The sequence below is a fragment of the Squalius cephalus genome (genome assembly GCF_949319135.1).
Source record: "Squalius cephalus genome assembly, chromosome: 2".
In the NCBI taxonomy this organism is placed as follows: domain Eukaryota; kingdom Metazoa; phylum Chordata; class Actinopteri; order Cypriniformes; family Leuciscidae; genus Squalius; species Squalius cephalus.
This window is the reverse complement of record NC_137123.1, coordinates 17422327-17440583: the sequence shown is the minus strand read 5'-3', so window position 1 is coordinate 17440583 and position 18257 is coordinate 17422327. Positions and strand designations below refer to the sequence as shown.

Below are 18257 nucleotides of genomic sequence, written 5' to 3'. Positions count from 1 at the left end.
AAAAATCGGAACAGGTTGAAAAATAAGGCCAAAACAGAATATAAAGATATCAACGAAGCACCTGAAGAGAATAATTTAAACTTTTCTGTACTTCTAAACACTCCAAATATACAACAAAATGCATTTAAGGGCTAAAAAAGTGGATTTAGCATGATATGTCCCCTTTAAGATATGAATCATTGTTTTGTTAAACAATCCAGCAAAAATGACTGATTATATTCATATAAAATATTTTAGCTATATCATCCATCCCTATATTATCTTAATATTATCAAGTTTGGATATTTTATGATGAAGGTAAGGACTGTTAATGGGGGTAAATATGAAAACTGTGTAGTGTGTTGTGGAGAAAGAGACGTTGTGTGGTATAATGGTTATAGATGGTCATGCAACCTAAACGATTGTAAGTTCAAAGCCCACAAGGTTTGAATAAATCATGAATGATGATCTCCTCCCAGTGGGGTTGTTCCTGTAAATGTACTGTAAATCATTTTTGAGCTCCAATTAAATGACAAATTGGTACTAAAGTAGTACAGATGGTGCGGGCAGGACACATTCATATCCAGAAGCATCTGCAACATGCCATCAGGACTTTAAACCAACAGTTTTGTTGCCTTGTTGTCGTTCACTAAGCGATTTCCTATTCAAACAGCTGCTCCAGTGCAGTTATTCTTTCCTGTGGACACGGACACACTGGATTTGCTCCAAAACTCATTTTAAAGCTCTACCACACGGCTACCTCAAAAGATAGCTTGTTTTGGCCAAATTGGAGGGCTGTTTGCTTAGTTGCTGCCTATGAAAAGCGCCCTCATAAGTCTCTTGGCCGTTATGCTAGGACACATTAAGAAAGCTTGCTGTGTTTTGGAGCAGAATCGGTGTGTGTTTCGACATTTGCTTAGTCGTCATAATTGATAATGTTGTGTTTGCGATTCCCTGCACACCGCAATGTGGAATTCCTTCATACATTGGTATTAATATTGATTGTTGTTTCTCTTTAATTGGCATATTGGTCATGTTACAGTGTAGACACTGGCCTTTGCTTCATGTTGTTTGTTCTGTTTGTCTGTCTCTGGCTGGTTGTTTGCTCTCTGTCTCTCTTTCTGTCTCCCTTGATGCTCAGAATAGCGTTTCTCTTGGTGCGGAGCAGCAGAAGTACAAAAGCGCTGCGCTGTCTCTTGTGTAATGCAGCAAGGCGTACAGTGCTCGGGGGTCCAAGTCTCAGACTGCTTGTGAAAATGACATTTTTTCCATATTGTAAAAAGTTGGATTGGAAAAATGATGATAGATTTCAGATTGTCGCTGTATTTGGTTTGTGTCTCATGCGCTTTAATGAAGGCGGCACTGAAGCTCAAGCGTGACTTTAGATTTTCCAAAGAGCATCTTGAGCTTTAGAGAGCCTTTTTCAGTATAGAAATAGTTTTAGATTTCTACACTATTTCTAGGTCACTAATCAAATAAATAAATGTACTTGTTTGATAAGTGACCTAGAAATAGTGTAGACATTTTGTGTTTGTGTGTGCGTGAATTTTTCAGAAATTAAAACCTTTTCTAATTAAATAAAAAAAAAAAAGAAAAGATTTGAGGTGGTCAGACCTTTGGACGCCACTATATATTGCATTTGTTGCAGTTGGTAAGCTAGTTAATAGTGAGAATTGGACCCTAAACTAAAGTGTTACCACTACATTTATTCATTTATTATATTTTTTATGTTTTTATTGTAAAATATGAGTTAATAAATATTAGTAAAATACTTAGTTATTTCAAAATTTCAAGTACAAAGTCTATTTACCTTAGTTGTTTTTTTTCCAACACTAATAGATTCGAATCAAATGTTATAATGTGGGGATTTATCTCAGAGCTTTGCTTGGATCATGGCGTAGAACTGGCTGGTTTTCTGAAAGGCCTTTGAAGAACAATGGGAACGGGAAAATACTTTCAGAAACAAAGCTGCTGAAAAAGTGGGCGGTACTCTTGAGCCCTACGTCTTAAAAAGTTCATAATCAGCCCTCCCTTTTAGTTTATATGTGAAAAAATGCTTTTCAGCAAAGATTTGGACTTGGGTTGTTTTTGCTGTGAAAATAATAGGAAAGCAATGCATCTGTCCGTAGCGTTTGTTTGCGACTCTATTGCTCGCCCCGGCCGAGACCTTTCACACAGTTGTCAGGTTTGCTGCGTTGTGTTTCAGGAAGTCTTGTCTTTCCTCTGTTCCTCCCCTCGCAGGTCACCTTTTCTTTTCTGCCTTATCTCTTCCTCTCTCTATATCATGGCACATTCAGTTATTTATAGATCCTTATCCAAGCAGTCTCAGATGCTCGGAGTGTAGGGCAATAAACAGCGGTCTGCAGTGGAGATCTCCGAGTCTTGAATTCAATCACTTTACAGTCGGTGTATTGATTGAGAGAGACTTTATGCCAAGCTTCTCTTTGAGACGTGCCGTACCCATGGCCAATGAAATCTTGCGTCCTCTAAATGTTAGCAGGTCGGTCTTGCACTAAATGAAATTTCTCCTGCACTTAATGAAAGCTCCATCATCTGTGAGTTTAGGTCGAAAAATGAACGATTTTTTTGGTACACCTACTAATGCCAGGTCCCATTATTTACTGTTGGTTAATGCATTAACTAAAAGAGTTCACTTTTAGTCTCACCTGCTAGTTAACTGAGTACATTTTCTACAATCTTTGGGTTTTTTATTTTTATTTTTTATGTTTATAGGTTATTTTGTCACTTATCATTCTTAGAAGAAAAGGTTCTATTTAGAACCTAAAGGGTTCTGTCTGACGCTTCATATATAGAACCTGTTAAGGGTTCCATCATGGCATAATTTTATGGATTTAGTTTTAAGTAATGAATTTAGTTTTAATAAAAAAAATTATTTGAATTAAATTGTATGAAATAAACAGCTTATAAAACTACTTTATCACTAGAAAAAACTTAAACATGAAAGTATTATGCAATCATTTAAGACATTTTTCTTTATATAAAACCTTTTTGGCACAAAGGGTTCTTTAATCTTGAGTCAAGAACCCTAGGGTTCTAAATAGAACACAATTTAACCTTTTTTTAAGAGCAACTGTTGTTGTCTTTCTGTGCAACTACTCCTTTCACAGAAACGGAAGAAGATGGATTGAGTTTTTGTTATTAATATGTTCGTTTTTCTGGCTTAATGTGAGGAATATTCTACACGTGTTGCCATCTTAGACAAACTCCTACTTCTGAGGAAAAAGTTGTTGGCTGTTTTCTCTCATTTTAATCTCTTATATTTTGACTTGCAAGATGCTAAAGCCAATTTTTCAAGATAAAATTGCATTTGGCACTTCCAACTAGCATCACACAAAAATGTGAGACATTTCATTTCATGTGAGTGTGGAATATTTTTTAAAAGTACTGTCATTCTTTTTGGAATAAAACTTTTTGTAATGAAGGAAAAAATGACTGAATTCAGCTTTAATTTTGGACCCTGTTTGGGATTGATTAAAAGTAAATGAGAACATTTAGAAGAGAAAAGCTTCTGGTACGCAAGGATTAAAGAGGACCTATTAAGTCTTGATTTTGTTTTTGGGCTCTAGTAGAATAAGTTTTCATGCTTGAATATTTAAAACGCATTATTTTTCACATTCTCCATTGTTGCAGCTCCTCTCTTCCCAGTCTGTCAGTAACGATCTGTTTAGTTCCTGTCTCTATGAAGCCCCTCCATCTGAAAAACACACTGTGCTCTGATTGGTCGGCTGGACCATTGTGTTGTGATTGGTCAAGCGCTTTGAGCGCATTTGGGAAATGTCACATCCAAGGTTGGGGGGGAAATATATATATATAATTTTTTTTCTTTTTTAAATGGGTGTCAATGGAGGAGAGGCTTCCCTATGCTGAATAAACTGAATTTGTGGGAAAACGGAATAATTTAATGAATCGATAGCCTGTCTGCTAATCTTCAACATGTTTCAGAGTTTACACCGAAAAAAATGCTGTTTTATAAGAGAAGTTGTGCAACAGATGGGATTCAGTTTAAGACACTTCTCCTTTATTTTCTAGCAGTGATTGACTGTTGCACTACTCTGAATGAAATTCAATGAAGTCAAGGCTGTAATGTGACTGGTTATCATGGCACACATGATCAAAATTGACCATTACTCTTTCTCCACCGTAGAGCCATGGACTTTCGTATCCACCAATAATAAATCCAACTCTTCCAGTAATGGACGACCAGGAAGGCAGTTTTCAGATCTTATCCCGTGATGCTTTGTTCATGACCCTTGTCCCTTTCGTTCCAAATTGTCGTTAGATAAATAATGGGGTAATGTTAACCCTCGTCTTATTAGCACCTGACCAACCATTACTCAGCATGGCTTTGTTCACACACTCATCTGTTGGTGTATCAGGAAGGAAGTGTGCTTTGAAGAATGAGTGTCTTTGGAAGTTCATCCAGGTCACCAGAGAATTTCAGGAAGAAAGTGTTTAGAGACATCTGGAGGCTCATTTATAAAACGCATGTACGATCAGATCTGACAGGGAGCTTGAGAGGAGAATTTAATATGGCCGTATTTCAATTATGCACGCGTCACATAAACACCTTGTTTTGAGTCTCTCCTGTAGGTGAACGTTTATGCATATCTTTGAGATATGCGAGATAACCGCCAGCAGGAATATGTCAAGCTCGAGGAGGAGAGAGAATCATTTATAACCTTAAATGAAATGAACATAAATCAGCATGCAGATGAATGTCTTTAGAAGGGTTGCTGGCCTACATTTCCCTATTCATCCTTTAGCCTCTCGTCTGCTATTGTTGAAATGAAGATGAATGATTTGATTAAATCAGTCTGCTAAATGCAGTGTAATAAATGCCAAGAGCAAACAGAACACAGTACAGGGTAGAAAACATTGATGTCTTTGTTTGTTCTGGAGTTATTTGCTTGTATACGCTATACAGGAATATTACACTACAGCGGAACCGATATTTGGAATAAATGTTTAACAGGAATATGGACTGTGATTGGAAAATATGCATTTATAATGTGCATTTAATCACTGATTAAAAGTTTTTGCATGCATTTTTTTTATTGCATTCTGTATAGGTGGAGTGATTTAATTTTTTTTTTCGATTAATAAACATTTGTATACAGACATTTTTAAAGTTCTTCAAATTGGTCTAATTGGAAGCTCTACAGTAAGGTTCAGTTTGTAAACATTAGTCATTGCATTAGGTCTTATATGAACTAACAATGAACATTATCTTTTATATTTGTACTTTTAAATACTTTGTTAATGTTAAATTTAATTGTACAGTTGATACAATCGAAACAATGTACAATACTTTTTCAAGTTATGAACAAATGTGAAGTAACAATAAACAAAATAAAATGCATAAAAAGATGTTAAGAATCATTATTATTAATACTAGTTTAATAATAACAGATTTTTATTTTACATTAATAAATGCTATAAAAAGTTTTTTAGTTCATGATACCAAAAGCGTTAACTAATGTCAAAAATTATACCATATATATATATATATATATAGATAGATAGATAGATATAGATATAGATATGTATATATATGTGTATCACACATATTAACTCCCCACACATTCAGTGTTTTTTATAGCAGTGTCTCTCTTTCTTTTCCGGCCTCAATAAACTCCCTCTTTCCATAGACCATAAACCGGGTGTAAACAAGGCGCTGGTTCTGTTATGTGCTGCGCTCAGTATAATTTCATTGCTTTGCCGACACTGGCCAGAATTAGACCCTAACTTGGTGATTTTTAAGCCCTCATAAAACCCATGATGGGTTTGGGTGAGAGTTGATCTGGTGGTTCTTGGTTTAGAGACCTTTGACATGGCTGGCACTTTTCAAATGATCCCCCCTAAATGAAAGTTTCCTCCTTTTGAAAAATTGATAAGCCTGTTTATTTTTCAGGTCCTTAACTATGATTATATTATTTAAGGTTACTTAAGGTTTTATTATGTGTATTTAACAGTCGTTTCTGCTGCTCGGGACCCCATCAGAACAGACCTGGCCCCATTTTTATTTGAGCAACGCTGCATTAGACCTAATGAATTATCTAAATGCTGCACATAATTGTATTTCTGTTTGGTTGCCGCTAATGTGTTTCAGTTCTTATAGAAACTAAATGATGTGAAATCAGCATTGTCAAAATGAATGTCATTTCCTGAATAAATCAGCTGTGATGTAATTGACTTTTTAATTTTGTCTGTGATGTATGTTTGACTTTGAAAGACTTTGACATGCTCAGCTCTTTCTCAGCAAGTTCATGAGAAACACCGTTAAACAATCTTAAAACAATAAAAGAATACCGTCTGATCGAAATATGACGGCGCTGTATTCCTATTACTCAACATTCGGGTCAAGGATTGTTCCCTATCGCCCTGTGTTAAACTTCTGCTGCCAGTTCAGCCTGAATCTAAAGGCTTCTTCCAATTTAGTGTTGTAGGTAGTTTCAGTCTTAGCTGGTCTATATGTGGTTTTTAACATTGTGCTTATAAATGGTCAGATCGACTTTAATAAAATGTTCAGCATTCCAAATGGAACTACAGTGATGATGTCATTGTGACATTTGCATTCTGAATTGCATTTATTTGCATGATGAACTGTGATTAGTTGTTTTTTTCTATTTAAAGTGCACATTAACCGATTTTCAACCTGCTTTGCATTCATGTTTACTTGTTCTCTGTTACCTAAACCAAGAAATTCAAGTTTATTTGTCAGCAATCATCCGGACGACTTTTGACAGCTCCAGGGCATCCGTGAAAACTACGGATTTATTATACTTCCGCGTTTATTGGAATCGGTCGGATCATCAGAGGGTTATTAACAGAACAGTTATTATAAGGGTAGGGTTATCGCTGAAAATCGTATCGTACTCTGTCTACTCTTTAAACAGCATTATGGTAACGTGGTACTATGGTACATGGACATGGAGGTTTTTCAGATTTTCCATCACAGCTTTCTCTCCATATTTACGACTCTTTGCAGTGTTTACTCTTAATTCTTGCACCCGGGAACATTACAAGTCGACACCATTATGACTAGAAGTTTGCTTAGAAGAATGTCCTGCTGAAGCAAGGCGGTATTTGACTCTGCTCAGGCGTACCCATAGCAGACTGGTGGGAGTGGCCTTGGATGGCAACATGCCCAGTGCATTATGGGTGTTGAAGATTTCCTATTGGGCAAAAGGGAAGACATAAGCCTTTTTTTTCTATTCAAGTAGCACTGATTATAAAAAATCTCCTTTCTATGGCAAAGCCAGCCAAGTTTTATTGAAAGCCCATTTTGCCAGCGGTGAATAAACCCTTTAACATCTGCAAAGTCGCTCAAAATCATTGTGTTGATTCTCATGTCAAACCAGCTCTGATGCAGCATTTTGCTTAGGCCTGAAACATAAACTTATTGGTAACACTTACTATAAGCTATCGTTAATTCCAACATTTACTAATGCATTTTTAAAAAAATGAACTTTGCAGAACTGTGAACTAACCTGATCAAACAATGAACAATTGTATTTTTATTAACTAACATTGACAAAAAGGAATAAATGTTGTAAAAATGTGTTGCTCTCTGTTAGTTTATGTTAGTTAATACAATGAGACCTTATTGTAAAGTGCTACCAACCTATTTAAAACTTTGCAGACACTGCTGTTTCATTCAGGAAATGCACATCTTGTTTCAGTCTGAGCTGAATATGGGATTTGTAATTCGGTAATCCTAAACTCAAACTGGTTTAAGCTCTGAACTCTGTGGCAAGCAAGTGTATGTATATTTGTGCTCTGTATACTGAGATTAATCAGAGAACTACTTAACTCTTTTCCTCGGCTTCTACTAGTCTGCCTATCACAGCTCTGCAGCATCACACACACACACACACACACACTCACTTAAGGCCAGGCTTATTGCCACGGTGATGGAAAAGCCATCAAGTATCTGATCCAGTGAAATACAGAGCCCAGCAGAAAAAGGGATAGGTGCTGCTGTGCTGGAGAAATACTGACACGTCACACTTTACTTCTGATGCTGCAGTGTGTGTGTGTGTGGCTTGCTCATCTCCCTCCCAGGTTTATCTGCTGCTAGTCACCACTTGTTACACACTGCAAGCACACGAGCATGCACTGAGGAGGTAATCTCCATGCTTGGATGCCAGCAGAGGGCCGTTGCTCTGGTTGGGTTTGATGTTTCGGGGTTTCATGCGGCTGATTCCAGCCCTAGCAGAAGTGTTGAGTTTTGTGCTGTGTTATCGGACACTGGCATATGTTACTTACTGGATGGATCTCACTTGACCTCAGTGTCAGTGCTGGTTTTCATGCTGCATGGATTGCGATGGAGCTCGAACTATAATGAACTATAATGCATGGACACAAATTCACATGTGCACAGTTCTAGTTGCGGCCTTAAAAAAAACGTTCATGTTTGAGGCTGTGGTTTCAAAACCAGCATTTGAAGTCAACGTATGCACGCTTCTGGTGCCGAAATATAGGCAGCAAAATTATTTTGCATTCATTATTTTGGTAGGCACTCAGTATCTTTTGCAGAGATGATCATCCCATAATGCACTGCAAAGAGCTCAGTAAAAAGTCCATTCAAGATGGTTTAAAAATTAAAACTTATATTAATATTAAGATATTTAAGATAAATACTCAAATAAAATAAAAAAACATGAATGAATTTGGAATAATATTTAATAGTACTTTTCATGTTTTTTAGTATAGTTACTTTTTTTTTTTTAAATTTACTTAAATATTTTCAAATATGCATGATATTAAAATGCAACAATTTATTTATGAATAAATAAATCATATTTATTTAACTAATATTATATTTTAATTAGATTAGATATTTTTATACCACTCTCTTGAATCTGACAATTCAGAAATGTCTGTATAATGATAGTGTAATTGCATATTTAAGGCATTATATTATAATAATCACCAGTTGTTTGTACACCTAATCATATTGATTATTCATTGAATCATTAATACTAATAAATGGGAAATATGACTAAATAACTATGCTGTGTATTTTTACACTTATTGGTGTGTTGTTAGCTAATACCAATCTAGGTTTCAGAGCAGCAGAGTCTCTAAGTGCACCATAGACGCCGTAGCTGTCATGCTTAATGAGTTTCCGTTCACAACAGTTTCAAAGTGCATGGATTACACGGTTAACAAACAGACCTGTTTATTGAGGTGAGAGAGCAGGCGTCCGCCGATCCCGCTTTGACATTTAAGCCCACGGCGGGCGCACTGTCAGAGGAGCGCCTCCATTTTTCATTGCTCTGACATTTTTCTCATTGTTAGTCTGGCGGTATTAGACAGAGCTCCTCCACGCTGAGTTAAAATGGCTGACAGAGAAAGTGGGCTCTGACACGGGAGGGACAGGGATGAGCTCGGCTTGTCACTGTCTCACACGTGGGCAGAGTTCGAGGAGCTGCTTACAGTTTTAATGACCACCAAATGAGACGCCTTTGGTCGACAGCGTGGCACGCACGTTCAAGTCAGCAGTGTTTTTGGGGAAGGAATAAGCTGTTTCATCTCTGACAGAGACGCGGCGCGAGCGGATTATGATGGAAGCGAATGGGCAATCGGGCCTCTAATCATCATTTTAGAAGCAGCAGTGTTTACAGGAACAACCATTACACGCTTGATTGCATGTTACACTACTGCAAATGAACGCTTTTCATAGGTTCTGTGTAAAAAGTTCCCACGTTTATGGAAAGGCTAGAAATATTAGGGAATTTAAAAGAACTGTGTTAAAGCAATGAAAAAAATATTTATGCGAAATGTAAACCCTAATAAGTATTTGGATGCTTTTTGACACTTAAGTCACTCTAAAAAAGCCTCTTGTGCTCTTTTTCGTGGCGGTCAAAACATTTGTACTATATTTTAGTTCTGTAATGTTTTTTATTTCATATTTTGCATTCTAGGGGATTTAATGGTACTAAATTATATTTATGGAATAGTTATCCATTTATTCTCGGAAAATACATTTTCCAACTTAAACTGTCTCAAATCTTGAATGCTTTGGAGCGGAAGTCGTCGTCACTTGGAATAGTATTGCTGAAGTGAAAGAAGTTTCAAAAAGTGAACTTGAAAAAAGTTTTACAATTTTATGTTTATTGTTATGAAAAATGCACAAAAATACTTTTTTTCAGTTTTGATATGAAAAATGTTTTTTCCAAAACACGTTTTACTCTAAAACTGTGAGGAAATCTAAACAAGTTGTGTTCCAAATTTGAGGTTGATATCACAAAAAGAATTAGTTTTCAGTAAGACTTTGTTTGGGCGCAGTACCAAACGCTTCCACTAGATGAAATTCATTTCCCATTTATTTCCAATGCGCGAACAGTACAATAGTGTGACTTTTTTTTTTTTCAGGACCATTTAACTTTTTCGAATCATGTCCATGATATTGTGTGTGTGTGTGAACTTTTAGTTTTCGTACCATTCAGATAAGATAATTACTGAAGAGTACTGGTTAAAAGGGGTGGGGTTTTTTGGTCTATTGAAATGATATTCATACATCATCATTGTCCAAGTGTCCAAATACGTTTTGGGGCCAAAAAAGGTGACGATCAAGATGCACACTTTCATTAGAAGAGTAGTTGTTTCTGCAGTGTTGTTTTAGTCATGTGGCTTGTCTTATGTTTCAGTAGTGTGTTGCCTGCGGATTAGTGGCAGTTGTCGGAGGACATCCCTGTTGCAGTGCTGGGATTGCATCAGCTCTGATGAATCTAATCCCAGTGACTTTCAGGAGCGAGCGGGCGGAATGCTAACAGCCCAGACTGTCAATATCAATGCCTCGCATCAACATCTCTCATCCTCCCTGCCCACAGCCCACCATATCCACGCGCCTGCCGATCACACTCTGAGCTCCAGTGTCCATGTTTTCTGTTTGACTGGGCGTATGATGGGCTCCACGCAAGCTGAACAACTCCTCATGTACTAGTAAAAGAACCAATCGCATAAAACTCTTTTGGAGTGACGTTTTACCCCAAAATAAATGTCTCGTACTATTTTAAATACTATTTCAATTATATTTTATGCTTCTGTTATTAGTAGTACTATTAGGACTATCAAGATTTTTGCATTATTAATATTATTATTATTATTATTATTAGGACTATCAAGATTTTTTGCATTTTCATGACACTGAATTTCCCCCATATCCTCTTTACTTTAATGTAATAAATGAATTATAAATAAATAAATAAAACTATATTGTTGATATTGTATTAATTTGGGGAGGAAATATAAATAATTACCACGAACATGTCAAAAACATTGTTTTAAATAATTGTCCTAAAAGGCTTAACTTAAATAATTGTATAGTTTCTTATGTTTTATTTTGGTACTTTAGACTGAAATAGAACCTGGACATCATAAGATTCACATTTTTAGAATTTTTTTGCATACAATAAAAAATTATGTGAACAGTTTCAGTGTTTCCCACAGATTCAAAAGCAATCGAAAGCGAAGGAGGGGGAGGGAGGGGGGGGGGAGGGAGGGAGGGGGGGAGGGGGGGAGTGGGGGGGTTCCTTCGTTAATAATTTGTTACACAGAGCTTTATTATATTAAATATTAACCAAAAATGATTCACACCTTCACAAAATCCAAACGTTCAGTGTAAGATTAAAAAAATGACATAACATTATTTATAGTAAGTTTATTTGATTCACAGCTTATTTAGAGTTTTGACCTCGACAACCCAACTGCATTTACCTCAAACAGTCTAAACTAAAAGATTGTTTTGGTAATTGTTCTACACATTGTCATATAGATAACCTGAAAATACAGTAGTTTATTAAGGCTAAATCTTGCTAACCACTCTTACTAAAAAAAATGGGGTAAGCACACTTACATTCTCATTTTAAGAGGTGTTAAATGTGGTTTGATTTGTTTACATTAGTTAATGTATTATGCTAACTAACATGAACTACGAGCAGTACATTTGTTACTGTATTTAATCTTTGTTAATCTTAATTGAACAAACAATGAACAGCTGTATTTGTATTATGTTACTTCACACAGTGCAGCAAACTAATGTTAACAAATACAACTTTTGATATAAATAATGTAGGCTAGCCTACTAGCAAATGGTGAAATTAACATTAATTAAGATGAATAAATGGGGGAGACCAGGGACAGTTGCAACACTTTTTGCATTTCTCTCAGTTACTCAGAGACTATTTGGACTAGACCAACCAAATTTGTATGTATTAATCTTGCATCTGTCTGCTAATTACCCATACCATTTAAAGATGATTATATATGACATATCGTTCACAGTATGTATTTGAATGGAAGAAGCCAGATGTTGCAACTGACCCCAACCCAGGGGACGGTTGCAACACGTTAAAAATACTTTAAATTTCACTAATTAACTTTAGCTTTTTGTCTGAATGAGCATAGAATTCTGAAAATATTACCTGTTTTAGGCCTACTATAATATTATAGTATTATTTATTTATACAATAATATTATTGTAGCCTATAATTTATTTATTTAGTCATATTTATCAAATAACAGTTATTGAGTTTTGTTTGTTCATGTGTAGAACATAGGCCTACATAGATTCAGTGTGCAGGTGTTACAGATGCTATTCAATCTCTCCATATTTCAGTGTCAGACTGGAAGAATTGAACAATTTGCAATGCAACAAACTTTTATTAAACATGCAATTTATAACTTGTTGCAACCGTCCCCAAAGACAGAACATGACAGAACATCATATTCCTGTTAGACACACTGACTTTGACACATGCTAACCATCTCACTTCGAAGTCAACAAAACAATAATTCAGATTTTGAACTGCGTGTTTTAAATAGCATAAAACAATTTTTTTATATAAGGAAACGCAATATGTGGCGTCCGGTGTTGATTCTGTGGCGCACCGCCACGAATTAGTCTATGTGTGGGAAACATGTTTCTCATTTATGTTGGTAAACTTGGTGTCTGTATTTTGTATAATTTTTACCACTTTCCCAGCTAACAAGGCAAGATTCTCTCAAAGTTATGAACAAATAATCTTCCAGTAACGTTAATAGAACGTTTTTTAAATGTTACCACTCAATTCGGAATGTTCCGAGAACATTCTAAAGTAACTTTCATATAATGTTTGCAGAATGATCAAATACAATTTTCCTTTAACGTCCGAATAACCAAGAAAATCGTTGTAATTTTTGAACATCAAGAGCATTCTTGTTAGCAAAACATTCTTAGAACATATTTTTTGTTACCTAAGGATCATACAAATAAGTATTATAATTACATAAAGATTTCTGAAAGTTTTGTACCCTGTTTGAAGCAGATCCCTTGTTAATTTCTTATGGTTTTAAGGACAGACAGTACTAGACGATTGTGCAAAAACAATCTAGCTACTGTTAATTTGTTTGAAAGTCTGGTTAACATGATATATGATACGATACAATACAATACATGTTTCGGACAGCTTACACATAACTGAGAACGACTGACAAACATTTCTTCAGTAGGAGGAGTAGTAGTCTTTCCATCACACCGAGTGTCTTGAATGCTTCATTATGTATGTGTGGGTGAGGTGTAAAATATTAATGCTTTGGTTTGAGGCGTTCTTCACAGACACTAAAGCCTTTCAGAGTTTCTAAACTCTATGTCCCCGACCCGAGTGTCTCGAGCCTTATTTTTAAGACGGAGAGCTTACCTTTTAGCTGTTTCCGTCCAGCCCCACACAACAGGGTATTTATAGTCTCTGCTGCCTTTTGCTCACATTGCTCTGCAGGAAGCTTGACATTTTGACTGGCCTGAGATACTTTCACATTCACGACCACAGGGCAGGACCTTCAGCTGTGAAGGTGAGCTGGTTTTTTTGCATCTTAAGAGCCGAGCACGGGTGTAGTGCTGGTGGTCTCAGGTTTGGGCGAGATTTTGACGTTTTTTAGCTTTGTAATGGACTCTTTAGATGTTTTCGTGTGGTCTGAGGGAGCTTGTCTGCCGAGTCTATCGTGAGCTTGCTGAGCTGTTGGAACAAGTAACTTGTGAAAACACATTTTCCACAGCGCTGACAAACTGTGAAGATAAACATGTCTTTTCTCAAGGGAACTGCAGAAACATGCAGTGATGAGTCAGGGGTTGTCAGAGATGTTTCAAAGTCACTGGTGGTGATGTGGGCGTGGCCACTTACACCTTATGCAAATTAATAAGTGATGTGCCGACTACCAATAGGCTTTTTGAGCAGTTATTATTTACTGTACCCTCCACCACTGAAACACTTTTGAAATTGTGATCGCTTTGTTCACGTATAGCGGCAAAACATTTCCGGCAATGATATAATTCCTAAAGCCAGCAAACTGTGGGATCTGATTTGTGAGCATTTTGACTGCGGTCCTATTCACACTCGACCTACTAACAACTGTATGTATGAAATGGTTATCAAACATTTTTGAATATTATTTTTGTTTTTAATTTTAGATTTTATTCAAAAATGTTTTATTATATAACACCAGTTATATTAATATTATTTTAATGTTGTTCACTGATTTTTGTTTGCATTTTTTACATTTTATTTTATATTAGTATTATGTTTTTTTTAATGCATCACAGCATTTATATAAATATTATTATTTTAAGGTTATCAGCTAGTATTTTATTTTAATTTTCTATTTTATATAGTTATTTATTTATTTTAATATACATCATTTATATTAATATTATTATTTTAAGATTATCAACTGAAATGTTTTATATTACCATTTTTATATTTTATTTTATATTATTATAATATATCACACAAATCATGTTAATATTATTATTTTAAGGTTATCGACTGCTATTTTTATATTTGATTCTATATTTTAAATTATTTATTTTTTAATATCACACCAATTACATTTATATCACTATTTTAAGATTATCTACTGATAGGTTTTTTAATTATCATACCAATCATATTTATTTTCACATGTTTGAACATAGAAATGCAAAAACTATTAATTTTTTTTTTAATTTTGAACTCTGACCTGCTCAAGCAGAAAAGCAAAAGTATGAGTAAAAATAAGGGTTAAACCAATTCTCATTTTAATTATTTTGCGGGGGCCTGTCAGACATTTCACATCTTTAGAAGCATTCGACCCTTTTGAATATTTTACAAATATTTAATATAAATATTTTGTCGTTTTCAGCTACCAATAAGACTGAATCACTCTCTGCTTGGATTCTTCAGATTTTTCCACAGATTTGCCCAACAAAATTAAGAAAATGTAAGAAAAAAAAGAAAAAAAAGTAATCGGATTTCATCTGCGCCTCCTCATGAGCCAATTCACAGCTCGCTTTTGAACGTATTATTTCATAATGAAATAACTGAATATAACAGAATTAGCAGGCGCAGGGAACGTGTGAATCTAGTTGATAATAGAGCACAATTACTGCGCTGGATTGTGATGAGGTCAATGACTGGCTTCCTGTTTTCTGCTCCAGTGACTGGCTCTCTCATTCGATTGCCATTGATTGGAGCTTGCCTCACAAAATGCCTTTGCAAATTGACTCACAACCACAAGCAGGGCGTACATAATGAACCTTTATGGAAATGAAAGACTGCACCAAACACAGAGCCTCAATTCATAAGCCTTGGTAGAAGCTGTGCGACATAAGATCCTCAAAGAGAACGGATTTTATTGCTGGGGGAGTTTAATCTCTAAATGTTTACCTGAATTCACAAGTTTATACATTTCATTTTGGCATTCAGTGGGCGAATCTCATGAAAACATGTCCAGGTCACATTTCACCTCAATATTTAAACACAAAAAGAAAGGAATTATAATATATTGTATAAAGAAAATACATTTAAAACTGTATTTTATTTATTTATTTATTTATTTATTTATCAAAGCTTGTTCTCAAACTAATTTCTGTAGAGCGATGAATTAAAACATAATACTTCATTATTACTTTAAGTCATTAGTTATAAATATTTTACAATTAGGGTTTAATTTAATTGATTTATTTATCAAAGCTTATTCTCAATCTCTGAATTAAAACATAAAACCAGTACATCATTACTTCAAATCATTAGTTTGAGTTACTTCAAATATTTTACAATTTAGTTATGATTTAATTTAATTTATTAATTTATTTATTTTATTAAATTATTCAATCGTGTATTTGTTTATTTACTTATTTAGTTATTAAATGTTCTTATTTATTTATTTTTTATTTTATTTTTTTATTATTATGATAGTGGGTTTGTGGTAATGCAATCTATCATGTAAATAATATCTAAATGTAAAAATAGACTAAATATAGGTCTACTTGTTAAATATAATTTATCAACTTTTGGGTTAACTTAACTTTACAATTGTTTTAGGGTTAAATAACCTTTCCTCATACATTCTAGCATTTCTCTTTATAATGTTGGTTTTAGATCATTGTTGTATTGCCCGTTTTTTTATACATTAAAGGTAGTGCATCAAATACTGTCAAGAATAAATACTTTACTATTTAATTAAGATTCATATTTTTTTCTTCTTTTTTACCTCATTAATGTTTTTTTCTTATGAGACTAGGTTTTGTGGAAACAATTCAACACATAATTTCTTATTCCTCCTTTTGATTTGACGGTTAAATATGACCCAGACGTGTCCTCGACAGGTTTCGTATTCGCCCTAATAATGATCACACATACACACACACACACACACTGACCTATTTCTCAACTAGCCTTTTTAAAAGATCTCCATGTTTCTAGAATGAAACATGGAGCCTGTAACACACAGTTATAGCGCTGAGTCTTCATAACATGACCTCGTTTGAGGCTGAGATTTTAAAAGCCCTCGGAAATCAAGTGCCGAATGACCTTTCTCAGCGCTCAGCAGCATCCATCAGAATAATACTGAGCGGACAGAGAAACCTCTCGCCCGAGTGTGCAAATGCAGCATGATTTTACAATCAACTCAATTCATTTTATATGTTCTGCTTAGGGGTGTAACGATACCCTCATGTCACGATTTGATACATGTCACGATACTGAACTCACGATGCCATGTTATTGCGATACTCTGCACTGTTGATTAAAATGCTAAATTTGATATTACATTGTGCGTGTAAATGAATATCTTGGACTTGGTGCTGGAAACCCAATGCACAGGACAATAGAGACACCAGAGTAAAAATATTCATGATTCTGAAGCTGAAAATACTGAATTATTTTAGACGAACATTGCACTCTGTCACTGACTAGAAATATTTACAATAATGTAGGCCACTTTTACTGGTAACATCAGACATCTGGCATTATCAGGACACACACATATTCCCCCATTGCATTATTATACATTATATTCAACATTATATATAGTAGTTAATGTAGTACTGACACTAAAACTCTGAACACTTTTTTCTCACACAGAAATATTTCTTTTGTGTGAATTATACACTATATATATTGTCACTATCCACGATACAGATGCATTTTAGAATTGCGATATATTGTGCCACTATACATTGTTACACCCCTAGTACAAGCATCTGCTCAGTCGATCTCTACCGCTTTCTCAGTGTCGACTCTCTGATTGAGATGGCCATCCGAATGCAGTTACTGCTGAGTCATGGGGAAAACAGAGGGAAGAAAGAGCTCGTTCATTTGCACAGATGCAGAGCAGCTCTCGCTCATTCGCTCTCCAGAATTGTGCCAGCATTACTCATAGAGACAATCATAAAACTGGCCAGCTATTTATAGTGCCGTCCAGCTTTTTATGTAGGTCAAAAATCGGAGGATTTCTCCGCAGGTGGGCTGAGACTTGTAGGCCAGAACCAGACAGAGCTTCACGACTACTAAAGGAGTCGACTGGCAATGTCCGATTCCTGGATGAATCGTTCTTTTGAGTCGGATCGTTTCAGTCATCTAAGAACTCAAGCAGTTTTTGAGTGAACTTGCGAGGGGGGAAAAAGTGAAAGCAACAGTCTCTTATAAATGAGTCAAGAAAAAATACCAAGATTCAAGACTGTATGAGTTTTATCAACGTGTGTGAAACAGAGTTGGTTTTAATAAACAGAATTTTATTTATGCTAAAACTTTTTCAGCCAAGGATGCAAATGAATGTCAGTATTGTTTTATGTACTGTAAATGTATATTAGGTTTATTTAGGTTTTCTAAACAATTTTATTTTGAGCAGCACATCCATGTATATTTTATATTTTATTTTACTTTATTATTTTATTAATTTTTAATTTAGTTTTGTATTTTTTTTTCATTTAGCTTTATATTTAATTATTTTATTTT

General features: G+C 35.1%; 1 protein-coding gene across 10 annotated transcripts in view; it reads left to right on the top strand.

The window, feature by feature from the left end:
• Nucleotides 1-18257, top strand: part of inpp4b (inositol polyphosphate-4-phosphatase type II B) — a 173914-nt gene that overhangs the window by 46915 nt on the left and 108742 nt on the right. Inside the window, exon 1 of one of the 10 annotated variants that reach the window (XM_079895341.1) lies at nucleotides 13737-13836. The exons of the other annotated variants lie outside the window; for them this stretch is intronic. The gene's annotated coding sequence lies outside the window, so the exon portion shown is untranslated. Of the gene's footprint in view, nucleotides 1-13736; nucleotides 13837-18257 lie in introns of those variants that run through there. 10 annotated transcript variants of the gene reach the window in all.